This window comes from Pelmatolapia mariae, linkage group LG13 (assembly GCF_036321145.2).
Source record: "Pelmatolapia mariae isolate MD_Pm_ZW linkage group LG13, Pm_UMD_F_2, whole genome shotgun sequence".
NCBI classification, from domain to species: Eukaryota; Metazoa; Chordata; class Actinopteri; order Cichliformes; family Cichlidae; genus Pelmatolapia; species Pelmatolapia mariae.
The window spans coordinates 24,385,353-24,405,206 of NC_086238.1; the positions used below are offsets into that span (position 1 = coordinate 24,385,353).

A 19,854-nucleotide genomic window follows, 5' to 3' on the forward strand; every position below is an offset into this window, starting at 1 on the left:
CATCCTTAGTAGTTGAGGTCCAACTTTCAACACATCCCTCCTCTGGGACACCTACTGTACCTCTGTGCCAAGTTTCATACAGATTTACTGTAGAATTCCTCAGATATTAAAGCAAACTTGTATTCAATGCAATACAGTCAATACAATTATGTAATTTTCAAAAATTCATTAAAAATCATCCTTAGTAGTTGAGGTCCAACTTTCAACGCATCCCTCCTCTGGGACACCTACTGTACCTCTGGGCCAAGTTTCATACAGATTTACTGTAGAATTCCTCAGATATTAAAGGACATTTATATTCAATTCAATACAGTCAATACACTACAATTATGTAATTTTCAAAAATTCAAAAACCGAGCGCAGCGCAAGCTAGCAAGACAGAAGCTAAGCTCGTTGCAACATGGCAAATTGAACCTCCCCCACCCTCATTCAGATCTGGCCTTTGGAACTATTTTGGTCTTCATGTGAAGTATAACCCTGAAGGTAAGCGCGTCATGGACAAAAGTAAAACAGTATGTTGGATGTGCCACGCAATGCTCAATTGGTGGGAACTAGTGCGTTAGCGCATTTAGCTCGTTAACGTGTTGACGCCGTCCAGCCCCATGCACGGGGCGATCAGCGGTAACTCATTAACGGAGATTTGCCGTGTTGTGGCGTTAACGTCATTTCAGATTAACGCTGACAGCACTAGTAGGAACACAACGAATATGACTGCACATTTACTCCGACATCATCCTAGTGCAAAGACAAGTGGAAGCAGACAAAAACAACAAGCACGCATGCTACAAACTTTACCCGAGTCATTTAGACAGCCGTTAGCACATGATTCTCCTTATGGGGACCTGATATGTTTAATATGCTGCTGAGAATATACCCCAGAAGAAGCGTATAGTATAGCTTTTATTTTGGAAAGAGCCATTTCTCTGTAATAAACTCTCTTTTCCAAAGATGAGGGATTTCTCAATCAGATATTTATTTTTTTATTACTTTGTCGTTTCAGCAATATTAAATTTAAAAACTGTACTTTTGAGTTAAAATATATATTTATAATTTTAATAAATGACAAATTAAAAAAGCATGAACATTTTTTGTATCGAAAAAATATCGAACCGTGAATTTTGTGTATCGTTGCACCCCAGATAGATAGCTAGCTAGATAGCTAGCTAGATAGATAGATACACACTCTACACTAACAAAATAATCAGATAGCTAGAAAAACAAACTTCCATCAGGCTCATATTAGGCATGGATTATTGCAGGGGTGGCAACTCCAGGCCTCGAGTGCCGGTGTCCTGGAGGTTTTAGATGTGTCCATGATCCATCACAGCTGATTTAAAGGGCTAAATGACTCCTTAGCATTTCCTGAAGTTCTCCAGAGGCCTGGTAATGAACTAATAATTTGATTCAGGTGTGTTAACCCAGGGTGGGATCTAAAACCTGCAGGACACCGGCACTCGAGGCCTGGAGTTGCCTACCCCTGGATTATTGCATCAGAGTGATGTGGGTGTTTCCTAGCGTTGCAAACACAGTCATCCTAGTGAAAGTGTGCACTGGTTGACTGATGCATCTGTCAGTAAAAGTAGTCACACCTTGTGCTTTAGCGCTTCTCTGGTTGCTGCCCTTTTGGGTACTGCACCTGGAAGTGATGAACTCACCAGTTATCTGATCCCAGTCTCCTACTTAAGAGGAAGAACAACTTGTTTGGTCCTTCAGTGGGCTGGTTTCAGTCATTATGCAAATGTACTGTTTATAAGACCGGGGAAACCTGCAGACAGCTGAGACTGAAGAAGTCACTTGGGTGAGTGACGAAACGTTTCTCCCACTGAAAACGCTACGTCCAGATGAACAGAATCAACTTTTGGAGGTTTACCTACCCTTATGATTGAGCATGCATCAAGATGTTTGGTCAGTTGATACCTTGTTGATGATCTGGAAACAGTTTGTGAAGCTGGTTCCCATCTCTGCATGACTGCTCTGTTGCTGCTCCAAGACTTTTTTTGTCCTGTGCTGGGACCTGGAAGTGGAAACTGACTTGCACAGAAAGAGATTCCTGTGCATGTGTCTGCGATGGAGCCCTGGACCTCACTACTTAGAAATCATTTAGCATTAAACCTTGCATCTAAATCTATTTCTTTCAGTGTAATGTTAAACACCATCTTGCTCAAGTTGTTCAACTTTTGAATGAGAAACATGTCGAATGCTGTTATGGACCGTGTAAGATGGGCATAGCATCACTGATAAAACTCAGTAATGAAACTAAAGGAACACTGCAACAGATGATTAGCGATTAGCCAACTAGTCACAGTACCATCCTTATACATCTTAGTAGGTACTGCTAAGCAAATGAAAAAATCCAGACCTCAGACTGATAAAGTCATATAGAAAACAATTACTTTAATTATTTATTGCTGCCAGTGGTGGTTCTGGAGTCTACCTATAAGAGAGTTAAAGCCAGAATGAGACACTTTATAGAAAAAACCCCCCTGATGAATCAGCTATAAAAGAATCTGTTCAGATAAAGTCTGCTCCTCCCCTCTGTCTCTATCTGTACCAAGACTACTCACTGATATTTGCAGAGTTGTCTTGCACACCACCCTTTGTTTCCAGTAAATTCTGAATCTATTTCTGGACTGAGTGTATGAAAAAAAAAAAAAAAAAAAAAAAGCCAGGATGGGAGGGGAATTTTTGGGTAGCAAGATAACCTGCAGCACTTTGAGTTTTCTGCATATTGCTGGTTATCCTGATGAGTACTTACAATAGGATCATGATTTCTGTAGCAGATGTAAGCTGGCAGTGTTCACAGTAAGGTAGGTGCATATTTTAAGACATGTGAGTATAATTGTTTATTACTTTAAACCACGAATATACAGCTTGCAGTTAGTTTAGGTAGTACTCTTCTAGTTATTGCAGGTTATTGTTTTGCTATAAGGCAGAGGATAATGTGGTATATTTGAAACATTTTCTTTTATTCCTACACAGTACTTCCCACCAATCAGGGGTCATACTGTGCTCTGCAAGGATAAAGTTTGAGCTTGAATGACCAAAGCACCTGACAGGTCATGGTTGCTTTAACAGATGATTTAAAGAAACATCTGGACTCCATTTGGATTATTTCACTTATTTGTAGTTTGTGGTGGAACTCTGACTTAGTGACTTCACATTAGATCTCCATCTAGCACATTAAAAGCCGTCCTTTTGATTTCAAAAAGACATTTAATTGAATATTCAGTTACTTCACCTGATACAGAAATCAGCAGCTTGGAAATAGCTATTTAGCTTGGAAATATTGAAGATATGATGTAGTGTAGACTTTTACATTTAATTTAATTGCTTTAAAACGTTTTTTAAAAATAAACTCTTCAAGAGTTTTTATAACCTCTTGCCGTTTTTATAAAGAGCCCTCCATTTTCAGAGTCATAAAAGTAATTAGACTATTGATCAATTAACTGATAAGCAGTTTCATGGCCAGGTGAGGTCTGTTCATTCAGTATTAGACAACAAATTAAGCAAAAGCCCCAAGTGTTGAAATTTGGTAATTGTTTACTGGAGCACCATCTTAAATGGAAGTGGATTGGGATTTATCTAGCACTTATTGAGTCTTTACTGACCACTCACGGTAGACTACAAGCCAAATTTAACCATCCAGTCATACAATATTTCATTCTATACACACTGCAAGCATTTCATCTACCTCTCATCCAGCAAAAGAAAAGTCCAAAGTTAGGGTTCAAGCAGGAACCTTGCTGCAAGGCAACAGTGGTAACCTTTTGTATTCCCAACGTTACAAGAGATAACAAATCAGATAAATCAGAAAGATACCAAAAGTTTAGCTACAGCTTAACCAAAATTCTGCTGTATTCTTAAAAAGAAGGAATGCACTGGTTAGCTCACCAACTGAACTGGAGGCAGTAAAGTTTGTCAGGGTGTAACTGGTTATCCTCCATCACTGGTGCTTTTAGAGGTATAAACGAGACAAAACCAAATGCAGTAAGCCAGAGTGCAGATATCTATATGCTGTGGCCACACTTTGCAACACTTCTAACAGCTTAACAAATATCAATAAAAACACAAACTGTTTGTTTGCAGGTTGTCACATAGTGTAGAAAAAAACTGAGCGACCTTACTTACATTTGAGAAAGATGTAAGGGAGACAGGCCAGGAGAGGAAGAAGAGAGGTTATATTTAAAGGTTAGGACCGCAGGAAGACCCTGAAGTCATATGTATGTGCATTTTTCGTGAAGCACATCAACTCTAAATGCTTTATGCCCTATGTGGACCATAGACTGCATATACATATTAGACAGATGTGATGACATTTAGATAAATGTAGCAGGACTGACTGTATCAGTGCATTACACAAACAGAGATACATGCTAATAAGGCAAACAAGTGTGTTAAAAATCATCCTCCTCGTCTTTGCAGCCCAAAGAAGACAAAGGGGGGAATTTAAAAAAAAAAAAAAAAAAAAAAAAAAAAAAAGCATGAAGATTAATAAATACAATGTAAGGAGACTTAACCATCCCCCACAGTAGTTATCGCACAGTCTTTAATTGAAATTGTGTGTCTGAGACAATAAAAGTTGGAGTTCAGTTCTTTTTGTCCAGCCAGGCAGCAGGATGTGCAGTCATTGCTTTTGTTTAGGGAGACATTTTTAGAAGCCCAGAGAGACAAAACAATGTGTACAACGTCATTAGAGTGGAATATGGGATAGGGTGACCCACTCACTGAGGCACACAGCGACAATGCAGGATCACACATGTGCGTACTGCACCCGTGCTGTAGAACGACACTCTCAGAAACATAAAAAAGAAAGAAAGAAAATAACTCATCCAACTTGGAACTGCGGATTTCACCAGACACAGTTGGTGAAATGCACTGGACAAAGTTATCACGACTGACGGGCAAACATCAATGTGCGCAAAAGCATATTGTGATAGATTTCCTGCTCTGCTCTTTACCCCCTCTTTACCTTGTGTGGTCCCTATATTTAGCCCGACCAACCAACGCAGGCAGGAAACCTAAGTTGGGAAAGAATTGAAGGAAGTCTAGTGGCCATTTAGACAAACAAAAACAGACTGAGATCAGTGCTGGTTGAATACACACTATAACTGTATGCAGCTGAGACAAAGGGCTTTACAAAGATAGAGAAGCAAGCTGAAGAAAGGGCTGGACGATACTTTAACGGAGCTCTGACAGCTGGACCACTGCTCTGGTTTTAGCAGCAACCTTTTCAGTCCAGGTGGATTTTAATATTAATGCTCATTTGAACAGACTAAAAGGTATATCTGTTCACGGACATGTTTAAAAGGCAGATCCATGAGATGTTCTGGTAGACCCTGGCAGAGTCTCAGATGAGGTAAGAAGTTTGTGTGTTGAAACCTGCAGCAAAACTAAAAATTGACTTGAGCTACAAAATTAGGAATCAATAGTTGAAATGTGAACTGTATTGTGCTTTAATTACATATTATGGCATTTTCCTGGCTGGACTGATGGATACTGATAACATAACTGGGTCTTTATATAGTCTTCAGCTCGTTGTATATCCACATAATATGACAGTCATTTCTGAAACTTACACGGGACTATGACTGACTAACATATGACAAAAGCAACCAGTCACTTCGAAACCTCCTCTATGTGCTCCAGCTGCGTATGTCCATAAACACATGCATCACCTCATCAGAATAATTTTTTCATTGGCTGTCACGGTAGTCACCACACAGATTTGACTGATGGTAATCTGACTCTGTCCCTGGTAGATTTAATGCAGTTGCATTTATTCATAGGGTTACTGGGCTGGCTACAGCTTTTCAGTACAGTTACCGTCAGGTTTAATGAGTAACCTCTACTGAGCGCTGCAGGGAACTCACTCCTTTCTGTGAACTGTCCCTGCCTTGTATTGTTACTTATAGTCAAACAGACTCTGCGCTTATAAACTTACATTGCATTTAAATTGCAAAACCTGGAAATGAGTAACTCATCAGTCTGTGAGCCACAGGCTTTTAAGGTTACTGTGTGATATTCTTTACTTATCCCTCTGAGGTCTAAGTCATCCTCAGCCCTATCCCTGTGCTAGCAGGATATGTAAGTTTTCTTCTTTTAAAAATTGTTTTCCAAAAACAAAAAAAGAGTCACAGCACAGAAACAGCACTAGTGATAGTTAATAATGATCTTATGGCCTGTCCTATTACACTGCAGTGCAGCATTCAGTACTGCTGATTACATAATTTTACAGCGTCCAAAATAAACCACTGGAATGAAAGGAGATAAGTCATACTCATCTTACTCAATCAAATTTGGGGAGTGTTTCTCACACACCAATGTTAAGCCCTCTTCACACGTTTAGAGATTATCAGTGATGTAGAGACTACAGAAAGTCAATGACATTCCACGACTTCAAGTAAAAATAGGGAAAATAACACAGTTGGGATACTTAGGATAAAGACAACCAGAGGCTGGAATGTCAACTACCAACCAACCGATAAGGTGACACGGCACAAGGGAACCACTTTCTATATGAATGTGACCTTAGTCATGGAGCTCCACAGTAGGACTGATAATTTAAGCATTGTACATGCCTCCCTTTAAACAGTATTTGCAAACACTGCTATGCAGGTTGAGCTATGAAACCAGATGACACAAATCAATTAAACTATAAAAAAACAAACAAAAAAACAACCCAAAACACCTTTTTTAGATTGCTTTGGAAAACGGTCATCCTGCTCTTCACTCTGATTTTTTTTTTTTTTTACATTTTTATTAAAATGTCAACACAATATGGAATATTTAGTAAAAGCAAGTGACCTCTGATGAAGAGGCCATAATTGCATATGAGTCTGCACAGCTTGAGCCTGTGAGAGTGCAGAATAGATTAAATTGCTTTATAACAGATGGAGACTGGAAATGTCTGTTGAGATGCTAAAATGAATTATATGGCAAAATGTTCTCCTCAACTGGCAGAATGTCAAGTGGCTTTGAACAGGCTCCACAGAGGATCAGCACACGCTGCACTGTCATTAATATGGCCACAAATTTGTCATAAAATTATGAGTGAGTATCTCACATCTTTATTGAAAGGTGAATAATAATCTGTGCAAGTTACATGTATCCCATGTAGTACTTCTTATCTGCTGGAGACTCATTCGTCTTGGTTTGATCCAGATTAATATGCAGAGATAAAATAAAGCAGTACCCTATGTTTATTGATAGCTTGGAATCCTTGTTTGATTATAACAATACTAGTAATAAATGTAGCCTGTTTGTAGTTCTGGAGACCAGAATTACTGAATTCAAGACCTGGTTCTGCACCTATGGCTAGCCAGGACCTTGTAGTTGGTGCATTGTAGCTCTCCACCAACAGATTGTCTAGAGCAGTTGGGGAAACAGGATGAATGAGTGATGGTGATGAGGAAGAGTAGTAATAAACAGAAGCCCCGGTACACCATCGCCAATTATTATGTCGCTAATTATTTTTTCTCCACTTGGTGACACACACACTGTGGAACAAACTCTAGTTATTGGAGATTCTGCTATCAGACTTGTGAAGCTAGAGACACCAGCAACAATAGCAAACTGTCTTCCAGGGGCCAGAGTAGCAACATTGAAGGAATCCCAAATCTGCTGGATGAGGATAAATGTAAATTCTGTAAAATTATAACTGACACCGGCAATAATGACACTTGGTTACCTCAATTGGAGGTCACTAAAATCAATATCAAATTGGTGTGTAACTTTGAGAAATCAATGTCAGACTGAGGTTTTCTCTGATCCCTTTCTCTGACATGTTCTCCTTACATTGCTGTCTGTCTGAGTGGTGTCTAAAACTTTAGGCTTTATAGATCATTTGGAAACTTTCTGGAAAAACCTGGTTTTGTTAGGAGAGATGGCATCCATCCCACTTTGGATGGAGCAGCTCTCATTTCTAGAAATCTTGCCAATTTTATTTAAACCCTCCAAAATATGAAAGTTGCAATCTCACATTCCTCTCTGCAGGAGAGCCTCCTGTTATCTTGCCAGAACCCTATCCTCTTAGAGACTGTGTCTGCTGCCAGACCACCAAAAACAGACCAAAAATCAGCAAAAAACAATATATATATATATATATATATATAAATTTTTTTTTTTTTTTTTTTTTTTTAGGGGTGCAACGATACACAAAATTCACGGTTCGGTTCAATACTTTGGTGTCACGGTTCGATATTTTTTCGATACAAAAAAAATGTTCATGCCTTTTTAATTTGTCATTTATTAAAATTATAAATATATATTTTAACTCAAAAGTACAGTTTTTAAATTTAATGTTGCTGAAACGACAAAGTAATAAAAAAATAAATATCTCATGGAGAAATCCCTTATCTTTGGAAAAGAGAGTTTATTACAGAGAAATGGCTCTTTCCAAAATAAAAGCTATACTATACGCTTCTTCTGGGGTATATTCTCAGCAGCATATTAAACATATCAGGTCCCCATAAGGAGAATCATGTGCTAACGGCTGTCTAAATGACTCGGGTAAAGTCTGTAGCATGCGTGCTTGTTGTTTTTGTCTGCTTCCACTTGTCTTTGCACTAGGATGATGTCGGAGTAAATGTGCAGTCATATTCATTGTGTTCCCACTAGTGCTGTCAGCAGTAGCGGTTTTAGATACGGGCGAGACGGGCGGTTGCCCGGGGCGGCATCGTGGTGGGGGGCGGCATCACGGGCATCGGCAAAAAAAAAAAATTGCTCGTACTCATGCTGCCCCGACATCATGCCAGCGCATATTGGGAATGGCATAGGCACTGATCGGTTTTCTATCGCCCATTTGCTGGGAGTAACGGCGCCCTCCGTTTGCGAGGTGCACCTGCTGCTTGCGGCGCAGGGAGGAGAGGGCGGGGCGGCGGGGGATTCTCTGGCTGGCTGGAGCAGCAAAAATTATCAACTCGCAAAATAAAACAAAATAAAAACAAAACAACAAACACGAAAACACCAGACATTATGATACAGACTTATAATTTGCACCGATGTTTTTTCAAAATTCTATACACGAAAAGTGAGCGTGAGAGCCCTCGGTGCGTCTGCTCGCTGCTGAAGTCAAAGTAAACTTTATTGTCATCTCCGCTACATACAGTCCAGTATATAGAGAGACGAGACGACGAGGCTCCAGTTACAGCAGTGCAAGTAAACGAACAATAAATATTTAAGAGTAAAAAAAAAAAAAATACACTTTAGGACTTGGGGTAAAGGGATCAATAACAATTTAAAATGTATATTTTATATTTTGTTGATTTAAAGTCTCATACACAACCCGTTTTTAAAGTTTAAAAAAAAAGAGAAAAGAAGAGGAGTGTAGCGACTTCCACAGTCGCTAGAGGCCGGGGATTGAGCCTGCCTGACGCGCTGTCAACTTTACGCAATAATGCGAGAGGTGGAATTGCTTGCTTGTTTATTAAAGTGCTTGAAAAGTACTTTAATAAACGTGATCGGCTCGCGATTCAAACTCTTAAAACATCACAGCTCTAATGCAACAAGGGGAAACTCGTTGGCTGCGGTCAACAAAAACTACGGCTACCCAGCCCTCCTCTCTGTCAAAATCAAACCAGTGAATGACAGACTGACAACGCCCTCTTAATGTCGCCGCTACCACCCACGTGACTCCCGTTACACATCACCATAGCAACCAAACAAATGAAAACCCAGTGATCATTAAAATTCAATACATTTAATTATGGCTCCTACAAGGAGAAACGAGCAAAAGATACAGGTAAGCAGATGTGTCATTGGATAATGGCAGGTCATGTATCCTAAAACATTAAGAATCAGAATACTTTCTTAATCCCTAAGGAAATTATGTGGGTTACAGTTCCTCCAAGAAGAAATGGTAAAAATAGTAACAGTAACAGACTAAACTCCAAACAATATATACAATAATATGTTATTAATTAGTCAGTGTCAATTGTTGATTTATGATATCTGTTTAGTAGCCGTTTGCATACTATGCATACTCTCTCTCTCTTCGTGTGTGTGTGTGTGTGTGTGTGTGTGTGTGTGTGGGGGGGGGGGGGGGGGGGGGGCGCCAGAGGGAGTGTTCGCCCAGGGCGCCAAACAGGCTAGGACCGCCACTGGCTGTCAGCGTTAATCTGAAATGACGTTAACGCCACAACACGGCAAATCTCCGTTAACGAGCTACCGCGGATCGCCCCGTGCATGGGGCTGGACAGCGTCAACACGTTAACGAGCAAACTGCACTAACGCAGTAGTTCCCACCCATGTAATTGAACACTGCGTGGCACATCCGACATACTGTTTTACTTTTGTCCATGACGCGCTTACCTTCAGGGTCATACTTCACATGAAGACCAAAATAGTTCCAAAGGCCAGATCTGAATGAGGGTGGGGGAGGTTCAATTTACCATGTTGCAACGAGCTAAGCTTCTGTCTTGCTAGCTTGCGCTGTGCTCAGTGGATCTGCGCTCGACAGTGCAGCCTAGGCGGAGTAGTCGAACGCAGATCCACTGAGCTCTCAACACAGACAGCATCGTCAGAAGAAAAGTTGATAAAATAAATTAAAAATCTTGTATTGATCGATACACATGCGTACCGAACCGAAAGCACTGTATCGAACGGTTCAATATCGATACGAGTATCGTTGCACCCCTAATATATATATATATATATATATATATATATATATATATATATATATATATATATATATATATAAATAAAATCACGAAGAAAGAACAATATACTATCCATAACTGCACCAGAGGTTAATACAGTGAAATGTGGATTATTAAACATTAGGTCTCTCTCTTCTTAGTCTCTGTTAGTACATGAATTAATAATTGATCAACAAAACGATTTACTCTGCCTTACTGAAACCTGGTAACAGCAGGATATTTATGTTAGTTTAAATAAATCGACACCCCCGAGTCATACTAATTAAATCCAGGATAAAATTGAAAATTATTCTCATCACATACAAGTTCACCATCTCTGCTTTTAAGATTAGATTACTTTCCTTTTTGCTAAAGCATATAGTTAGGGCTGGATCAGGTGACCCTGAAACCTCCCTTAGTTATGCTGCAATAGGTGTAGGCTGCTGGGGGATTCCCGTGATGCATTGAGTATTTTTTTTTCCAGTCACCTTTTCCACTCACTGTGTTTATATACACCGCTCTGCATTTAATTATTAGTTAGAGTTATTATTAATCTCTGGCTCTCTTTCACAGCATGTCCCTGTCTTGTCTGTTTCCTTTGTATTACTGGAGAGTCTTTAGTAATAAATACTCATTTGATGCTTCTGTGTAACTTATGTCACTTTGAATGTTTATTGCAGTGCATTGTTTTGGATGGTTGAAGCTGGTCCAACTTGCCCACTTCCTCTGTTTCTTGCATCTTCATCTCTTTCACTACAGATCACAATATTGTCTGCAGACATCATAGTCCATGACTGCCTGACCCGATCTGTTAGCCTATCCATCACTACAGCAAACAAGAAAAGGCTTAGAGCTGATCCCATCCCCACCTTGAACTTTTCTTATCACACCTCCCACACCCCTCACCACTGTGCTGGTGTACTCATACATATCTTCCACCACCCTCACATTCTTTTCTGCCACTCCCAACATTCTCACGCAGCATTGCATTTCCACTCTCTGTAGATCCACAAAGAAAGCGACCCCTTCTGACCTTCTCCATCAACACTTTCAAATTAAACATCACATCTGTAGAATTGTTCCTTGGGCAGTACTGCAACGGATCATCACCTCTCTTCTTAACCTAGCTTTAACTACTCTTTCCTATAGTTTCATGGTATCATCAGCCTTATCTGTCATTAGTTACTACAGTTCTCACTCATGTTCTTGAAAATTCCACTTCTGCAATTTTCAGGCATCCTCTCATTTTTCATATATTGAGTACTAGATGGGAGTTGGAGGGTCAGTGCAACAATTTGCACTTTGTTGTTCTATGTGCACCATCAATAATAACAATTATCCATTTTCCATTTGTTATCACCTCTTCTTTGAAGCCAACCTTTCTCTGATGACCTGCCTCCATCAAACGCAAGGTCAGAGCTGTGTCTAAGATGATCATATTGAAAATATCACCTCTGATTTACAGTCTGACCTCAGAGCATGCGCCATTGTAACAGTTTCAGTATAGTAATACATAACAGGGCCAATAATTGCTTGCATTTTTCTTATGGTCATTTTTGATTATGGCCATGGCCTGGGTCCCTGCCCTTGATGGAGTCTGGAGAACAGGGGTGCCTATGGGGTCAGTGGGGGAGCTAGCTCCAGGGAGAGGGTACCCCCCGGTGGTGGCCGGGAGGAGAATCTTGCCGGGGTGTGAGCTGGTGGGTTTCTCTGCTGCTGCAGTGTGTCAGGTGTCAGGCCCCTGCACCTGTGGGGGCCTATTTTCCCCCCACCACACTCACTGCCAGTGGCTGGTTCCCCCACCCGCTGGTGGATTGGTGTTGGTCTCGATGGTTGGCAGGTCTGGCCCCCCTGGCTGTGTCAGGCATCGGCTTCTACACCATGGCATGGAAAATAAATCTGGTGGGCATTGTTCTTGGCTGTCAGACAATAATTCTGATTGCTACAGTGCCGGACAGGCAAGGAAATAAACAAAAACAAAAAGTGTGTGAACACAGAGGCCGTCTGCCATTCTGTCATCTGTCTTATACCAGAATTAATGTAACATCTGCATGCAGCAGCACACTAACTATTTTGGTGGCTGCCTATAAAAGCTTCAGCAGGCAGCAGACAAACACAAATATCAATAGCTGGTAAATGTTGTGGAGCTTTGCACATTCAATGCCAGTGTTGTTCCGTGTCATATAGCAACGTGACAACATTCACAGTAGTGGAGACGTCATATTAGGTCCAGGCAGGGTGGGAGGCAGGACATCAGTGTGCACTGTCGGCTGCATGAGGCCTCATCTGCACAAGATGGCAGCCATCAAGTGCATATAAAACAGGGATGTAGCTTTCGGTCATCAAAAATTGAAGCTTTAAAAGTGATTTTTTTTTCTAATTGGCTATAGGAGGCAACTACTGTGGTTTGCAAAAATAGGCAGTTATTATAGATAAAATGTGACCTGTGACTTCAACAATCACTTACCTGAGTTTATGGTCTCACTCGTTATTGTTTTGTAAATTACAATCCCATTGTTGTGAAGGAGAATATTTTTTTATAGCGGTTTCTGGTGTAAAATGAACAAACAAATGCTATACTTATCAATCTTACTGCTTTAGCACCGGTTTTGATTCAAGAGCATATAAATGACTATAGATTCTTTGGATACTAATGAAAAGATGTGTAGCTTCCAGGTCTGAGACAGTTAAGCCAAAATTGTCTTTTATCAACATTTAAAAAAAAAAAAAAAAAAGCTGATAAAAGACAATGCTGTGAAAAAATAAATAAATAAATCTTTGTCCCCCTCCTCATTTGTAAATGTGATGATTAGACAAATTAAAAGCTATCCACAATGATGGGCTCAATCATTAGCTTCAAGTCAATTAGATAAACAAAAAGATTCAGGGGATAATCCCAGGCCTGCTCATTGGTTCTCGATTTGACATTCACAAGTGGTAAGGTAAGTTTCAAAAAAACAGAATAACTTTGTAGCTTAAAAAAAATAAAAAATTAAAGCTACAAACAAGCTTTAATTTTCTTATCAACTTAAATAGTCTCCAGTATGGTTTGTATACTAGCTAATGAAGCTAAAACGCTAAACTGCATCTTGTGGTTGAAGGTGTAACTGAAAATGGTGTGCCGTTTGAATGTATGAAATAACGTGATATGCTTTCATTTTCAAATATATTCCTCTTTAAATGAATAAATTTAAGGAGGTCAAGTTAGAACTAGGATCAGTGCAATCACTGGAAGATTCAGACTGTGCGTGTGTGTTTAAGGTCACATGGCAGACCGCTGCTCCTCCAGGCTGCTGTGTTTACTAAGAGGAGGAGGAGGTCATAGCGTAGTAAACAGTGCTACCATGGGAGTCTCTGTGCTTGACAGTCAGTAGCAGCCTGCAGCACTGAGCTGCAGTTAGTTATCTCAGTAAAAGAAGCTGATCTTTAGCCTGGATGGTTGCTCATATTCAGCTCTTTGAAGGTAAGATCTGACAGATTTTTTTCCCCCCTTTCTGCTATAAATTCTGTTGTAGCAAGAACAAAATGTAAATGCTTGTAGTTTAACTCATGAAAGAATGAACAAAAAAATGACAGTTAAATGCATAAAGTAGCTCTGGCTTTGCTATGTATGAACTAGGCTTCAGCGTTCAGCAATTCAGGGTTTTCAAGGCAATGCACCGTCTGTGTGTTCAGAGGTGGCGCTTTTTGTGAGATTACGCCTCTGAACAGTGTCCCTTGATTACACATTAGCACAAAAATGATGCAGCCAAAAGCCAGAGGCAGATACACAGTGACCTACTGTGGATGGAGAAAAAGCACAAATCACGCTAAACGGTACCGCTGACCGTAACAAGCTGTAAAATCGGGAGCAAGAAAAACACATGACACAAAAGTCATTAATGTCTGATACATTGTGAAAGCAGCACAATGCCCTCAAAAACACTTTGAAAGTTTCAGAATGGCCTGTTTTTTGTGAATTATGTTGTTAGCAGCAGAAAGCATTAAGAATCAATGCCTGAATTGTGGAGACTTTTGCATTCACTGAATATTTTGACCCTAAATCACTGAGTCACATCCATAACGCAGCACAGTTTAGATCAAGTCAAGATCAACAATTGTGTCCCCTCCCAATGCTGAGGGAGTGAGCTGTGATTAAAAGGGTAACATGTTTATTCCAATGTGTGACAATGAAAGGCAATTGTTGCTGTTGTGGTGAAGTTATGAAATTATGTTTAACTGCTGACTGAGTTTACATGAGTTTCCCTCTTGGGGCTCTGGTTTCCTCCCACTTTCCAAAGATATGCGTGGTTTGGACACTAAATTAGCCTGAAGTGTGAATGTTGAAGGCTGAATGCTTGTGTTATACTAGAGACTTTGTTAGGTGCCTTGGGGACATTGAGCAAGGTGTTGTATTTGCAGGTCCAGACTGAAATTGTTCTTAAGTGAAGCTTCCTACAAACACAGGATGTGCTACAAACGTGTACCAACACCTTTGAAATTTATAGTTACCCAGAGGACGGTCACATTTGATCTCAACAGGGAATGAAAAAGAGGTGCTTCCATAGACATAATGTTTAGCACAGATAAGGAAAGTTCTGATAAAGAAAAACAAAAACAAAAACAAAAAACCCTATTCACAAACACTTGTGATGTGTGTAAGAATTCAGGATCCATTCTCTGTAAAGATGAGCCTAAACTGCTTCAACAATGACGAGATCCAGGTTCTCCATTCCCTAACTGATATCGCTCCATTGTGTGTGTTTTTTTTGCCACTCAGATTCTTTTCAGATGGTATTGCACAGTGACTCCAAATCTGATGGTGCTGTACAGAAATCCCCAACACTGATCCAAAACAGGATAGAGCTTTTGTGTTTTATAGATGTAGACACCGACTGTTGTGTCTCTCGCCTGACCTGTAGGAAAGTACTTTGTCACCAGTTTGTGAAGAAGAGGTAAAAGGTAAACTGGCTGGTGGTGCCTTTCTACTGATGTGAGCACTCCATTTGAACCAAAAATTTCAATTTTTGATTAATCACTCCATAAATCCTGCTAACATTGATTTCAGCACGTTTTCTCCTTGGTTCAGTCCTGACAGTCACCCTTCCATTGAAACCATTTGTGATGAGGCTGGTGTGTGATGGTACTTTTGCCTCAAGTTGAAATATTTGTAACATGTACAGTCACCTCTAACCAAGGACACTTTGGCATGCAGACTCAAGGATCGAACCACGAACCTTCCATTTAGTAGATGACTGCTCTACCTCCTGAGACAAACCCCCTCCCCAAAAGTTACTGGAAGAACTCAATTGCTTAGAGAGCACTAGAAAGTCAAAAGTCAATTGAATACATCTGACACTAAAAACTAAGACCTTTAAGAACTCCAGAACCCTATCAACATGCTACATCACGGAAAAGTATAAGACACATTGGTGGGAAATGCCACCGTATTGATCAGGAGCTGAAAGCCATTTAGAAAGAGCCCAAAGACTCAGAAACTAATAAAGACGAGTCTAGGCACTGGTGAAATGAATCCCTGAAAACAGGAAAAAAAAAAAAAAAAAAAAAAAAAAAAACCTAGAGAGGGAACTATTGTGCACTGCTGCCTCATAGCAAGTAGGTCCATGTTTGTATTGGTTCTCTTCAGGTACTCAGACTTCCTCCCACAGTCCAAAGAAATGCAATTAATGTCCTTTGGTCAACTGATGATTCTAAACAGGTGTGAATGTGAACTTGAATGGTTGTCTGTAGCTCTGTGTTAGCCCTACAACAGTTTGGTGATCTGTCCTGACCTTTGTGGATCTTTTAGAAACAAATAGTCTCCTGTTCATGTCACCTGGGTGAACAAGGATTTATCAAATCTGTCAGCATAGAGAGAAATGCTTTGCAAGCACCAGCAAAGCCAGGAAAGACACAATATACCATCCATATTATCCTGCCTACTGGGTTGAACATGAACACACTTCATTTCCAAAGAGACTTAAATCATTTGACAGGAATGTTGTGTTAATATGATGTGAAGTATCTCTATAAACCAGTTCACAGACTGGTCACTGAAAACATGAGCATATGTCACAATCAGTGGAAGTTGACTGTGTGTAGAGAGAATACTGGACCCAAATGCAGACTAAAAATGTCACGGTCCTGGGTCGGTTCGGCCCAGTATTTTGAGTTTCTTATGTTTTGGTTTAGTTTTGCATTAGTTCTTCTCTGGGGATGCTGTTTTGATTATGATTATATTCTGTTTCTTTAGCGATGATGATGATGATGATGATTGTTTGAGTTCTATGTGTTATATTCGGCCTGCCTTTGAGTCCGTGTCTCTGTCTGTCTATGGTGTCACCCCGTCTGTTTATGAATCTGTTCAGTTCAGCGTCTTGTTTGGTTCCCCGTGTCTGAGTTTCTTGTTTTATTGTGAAGGTCGGTGTCTTATGTGAGTGTGCTCAGTTTCACCTCTCCCCTGTCTCGTTAGCCTTATTTCCCCCAGCTGTGTTTCCCTCCTGTTGCTCATCCCCTAATTACTCCCTTTGTGTACTTAAGCCCTGTGTTTTCCTGTGCTCACTGTCGCGTCGTCTATGTTCCTCCGTAACAGTCATCTCTTCTCTGTGTAACTCGGTGTTCAGTCTGCGTCTCTCCGCCATCCTTCTTTGTGCCGTTTGCTCCTCTTCTCGTGAGTTTCTGGTTTAAGTTTTGTTCTTTAGTTTTCCCAGTTTAGGTTTGTTTACTCCCCGTTCTGCTCTTCCTGTTTTTGTCACCTTATCACCACTGTAAATAAACACTCGCTCGCACCCCAGCCAGTACCTGCATTTTGGATCCTTTTTCAATACTCCACACGACTGCTCCCCAGTCGTGACAGTACGACGCGACCACAAGATGGATCCAGCGGACTTGCCCGGGGAGGGCGACCTCACACGCGCCCTACGCCTGGTGGACTGGGTAACCCACACCTCCAACACACGAGCGAAGGTTGTGGGGATAAATGCCATTGAGGCTATCCTGGCCGGAAATCCCTATCTCCACCAGGTCCAGGGATTTACAGACTTAATCGCTGAGCTGCATAAAGCCCGGGAGGCGGTGCAAGCTCGGGAAGTAGTGGATTCTGCCCAGCAACAGCGGACCACGACCGTCACGAAGCAGCAGTCTCAGCTTCACCCACCGGAGGTTTCACGGCCCGACCCCCCAGAGGTTTTTCCCTGCCTGTCGGAGCCGCCAGCGGTGGGGAGGCAACGTTCGCGCCGCCGGCGCTTTACCCCACAGCCGGATTCAGGGACTACTGTGCGACCAGCTGTGGTGAGTTTAAAGGACACTGGTGCTTCTGAGACTGTGTTTTCTGGGGCTGTTCATGATGAGAGTAGAGACAGTACACGGCGCTTACCTACCTTCGTGGTAACTGACCTCTCACAAGTTGGCATTTTCAAAACATCCATAACAGTAACTGACAGTGTTTCATCCATTCCACCACCAACTCCAGTCTCACTTCAACCAGTACATCAGCCTTTAGCCAGTTCATTAGCCCAGCCTGCATCTATTCCGTTAGCCCGGTCACCCGCTCCCTCCATACTGGAGGCTGTGTCTGTGTCACCCATTTTGAATCCCGTTCCTAGCACCCAGTTTAAGCGGAGAGACAAACCCATCAAAACCACTCTAGTTTCTCAGAAACTGGCTAATTTAGAGACTGTTACTCGCCCCAGGGCCTCCCCAGAGGCTGAGTTTCTGCCTTCAGCCGACTCTGGACCCCTGGAGGCCAAGACGCCAGCTAAGAACTGCACCGTGCCAGCGCTGCCTGGGCAAAGCCAGTGCCCTGCGCAGTTTCAGTTACCGGTGTCACTGCCAGAGGCCCGTGTGCCTGCTGGTCCTGTTCTGTCACTGCCAGAGGCCCGTGTGCCTGCTGGTCCTGTTCTGTCACTGCCAGAGGCCCGTGTGCCTGCTGGTCCTGATCTGTTTCTGCCAGAGGTCCCCGCGTGCCTGCTGGTTCTGTTCTGTCTCTGCCAGAGGTCCCCGCACCTGCTGGTTCTGTTCTGTGCCTGCCAGAGGTCCCCGCACCTGCTGGTTCTGTTCTGTGCCTGCCAGAGGTCCCCGCACCTGCTGGTTCTGTTCTGTGCCTGCCAGAGGTCCCCGCACCTGCTGGTTCTGTTCTGTCTCTGCCAGAGGTCTCCGCACCTGCTGGTTCTGTTCTGTGCCTGCCAGAGGTCCCCGCACCTGCTGGTGCTGTCCTGTGTGTGCCAGGGGCCCCGGTGCCCACTGGTTCTGAGACTGTTTTCGCTGGGGGGCCCGAGGAGCCCGTCCAGCCCCAAGACTCGTCAGCTGGAGGGCCCGAGGAGCCCGTCCAGTCCCAAGACTCGTCAGCTGGAGGTTCAGGAGAACCTAGCCAGCTTCCTGCCTCGTCAGCTGGAGGGCCTGAGGAGCCCATCCAGCCTTCTGCCTCGTCAGCTGGAGGGCCCGAGGAGCCCGTCCAGCCGCCAGCTGCAGCCGCCTCCTCATCCTCGCCGCCAGCTGCAGCCGCCTCCTCATCCTCGCCGCCAGCTGCAGCCGCCTCCTCATCCTCGCCGCCAGCTGCAGCCGCCTCCTCATCCTCGCCGCCAGCTGCAGCCGCCTCCTCATCCTCGCCGCCAGCTGCAGCCGCCTCCTCATCCTCGCCGCCAGCTGCAGCAGCCTCCTCATCTGCCTCAGCGCCGCCTGCAGCTGCAGCAGCTTCATCCACGCCGCCTGCAGCAGCCTCCTCATCTGCTTCAGCGCCGCCTGCAGCAGCAGCAGCTTCATCCACGCCGCCTGCAACAGCTTCCTCATCTGCTTCAGCGCCGCCGGCAGCAGCAGCAGCAGCAGCAGCTGCATCAGCGTCGCCGGCAGCAGCCTCCTCATCAGCTGCATCAGCGTCGCCGGCAGCAGCCTCCTCATCAGCTGCATCAGCGTCGCCGGCAGCAGCCTCCTCATCAGCTGCATCAGCGTCGCCTGCAGCAGCAGCTGTTTCACCCACGCCGTCGCCTGCAGCGCCACCATCTCCGGCTTCCATGCCATCGCCTGCAGCGCCATCCTCGCCTGGTCCAGCTCCGGCTCCATCCTCGCCTGGTCCAGATTCAGCATCAACTCCAGCGCCGCTTGGTCCAGCGGCAGCCTCTTCCGTCTCACCTGGTCCAGCCTCATCGTTTGCTTCGCCATCGCCTGGTCCAGCCCCTGCTTCGGCCTCATCCTCACCTGGTCCCGCCTCCGCATCGGCTTCGGCGTCACCTGCAGTGGCCTC

The 19,854-nt window shown here is 43.0% G+C and overlaps 1 protein-coding gene across 2 annotated transcripts in view; it reads left to right on the top strand.

The window, feature by feature from the left end:
• Positions 1-5,122: 5,122 nt before the first annotated feature.
• The window catches only part of rasgrp3 (RAS guanyl releasing protein 3 (calcium and DAG-regulated)), a 43,637-nt gene continuing 28,905 nt past the window's right edge, over positions 5,123-19,854 (top strand). The window contains exon 1 of one of the 2 annotated variants that reach the window (XM_063491826.1): positions 5,123-5,356. The gene's annotated coding sequence lies outside the window, so the exon portion shown is untranslated. Of the gene's footprint in view, positions 5,357-13,995; positions 14,101-19,854 lie in introns of those variants that run through there. The other variant, XM_063491827.1, reaches the window with a different exon arrangement.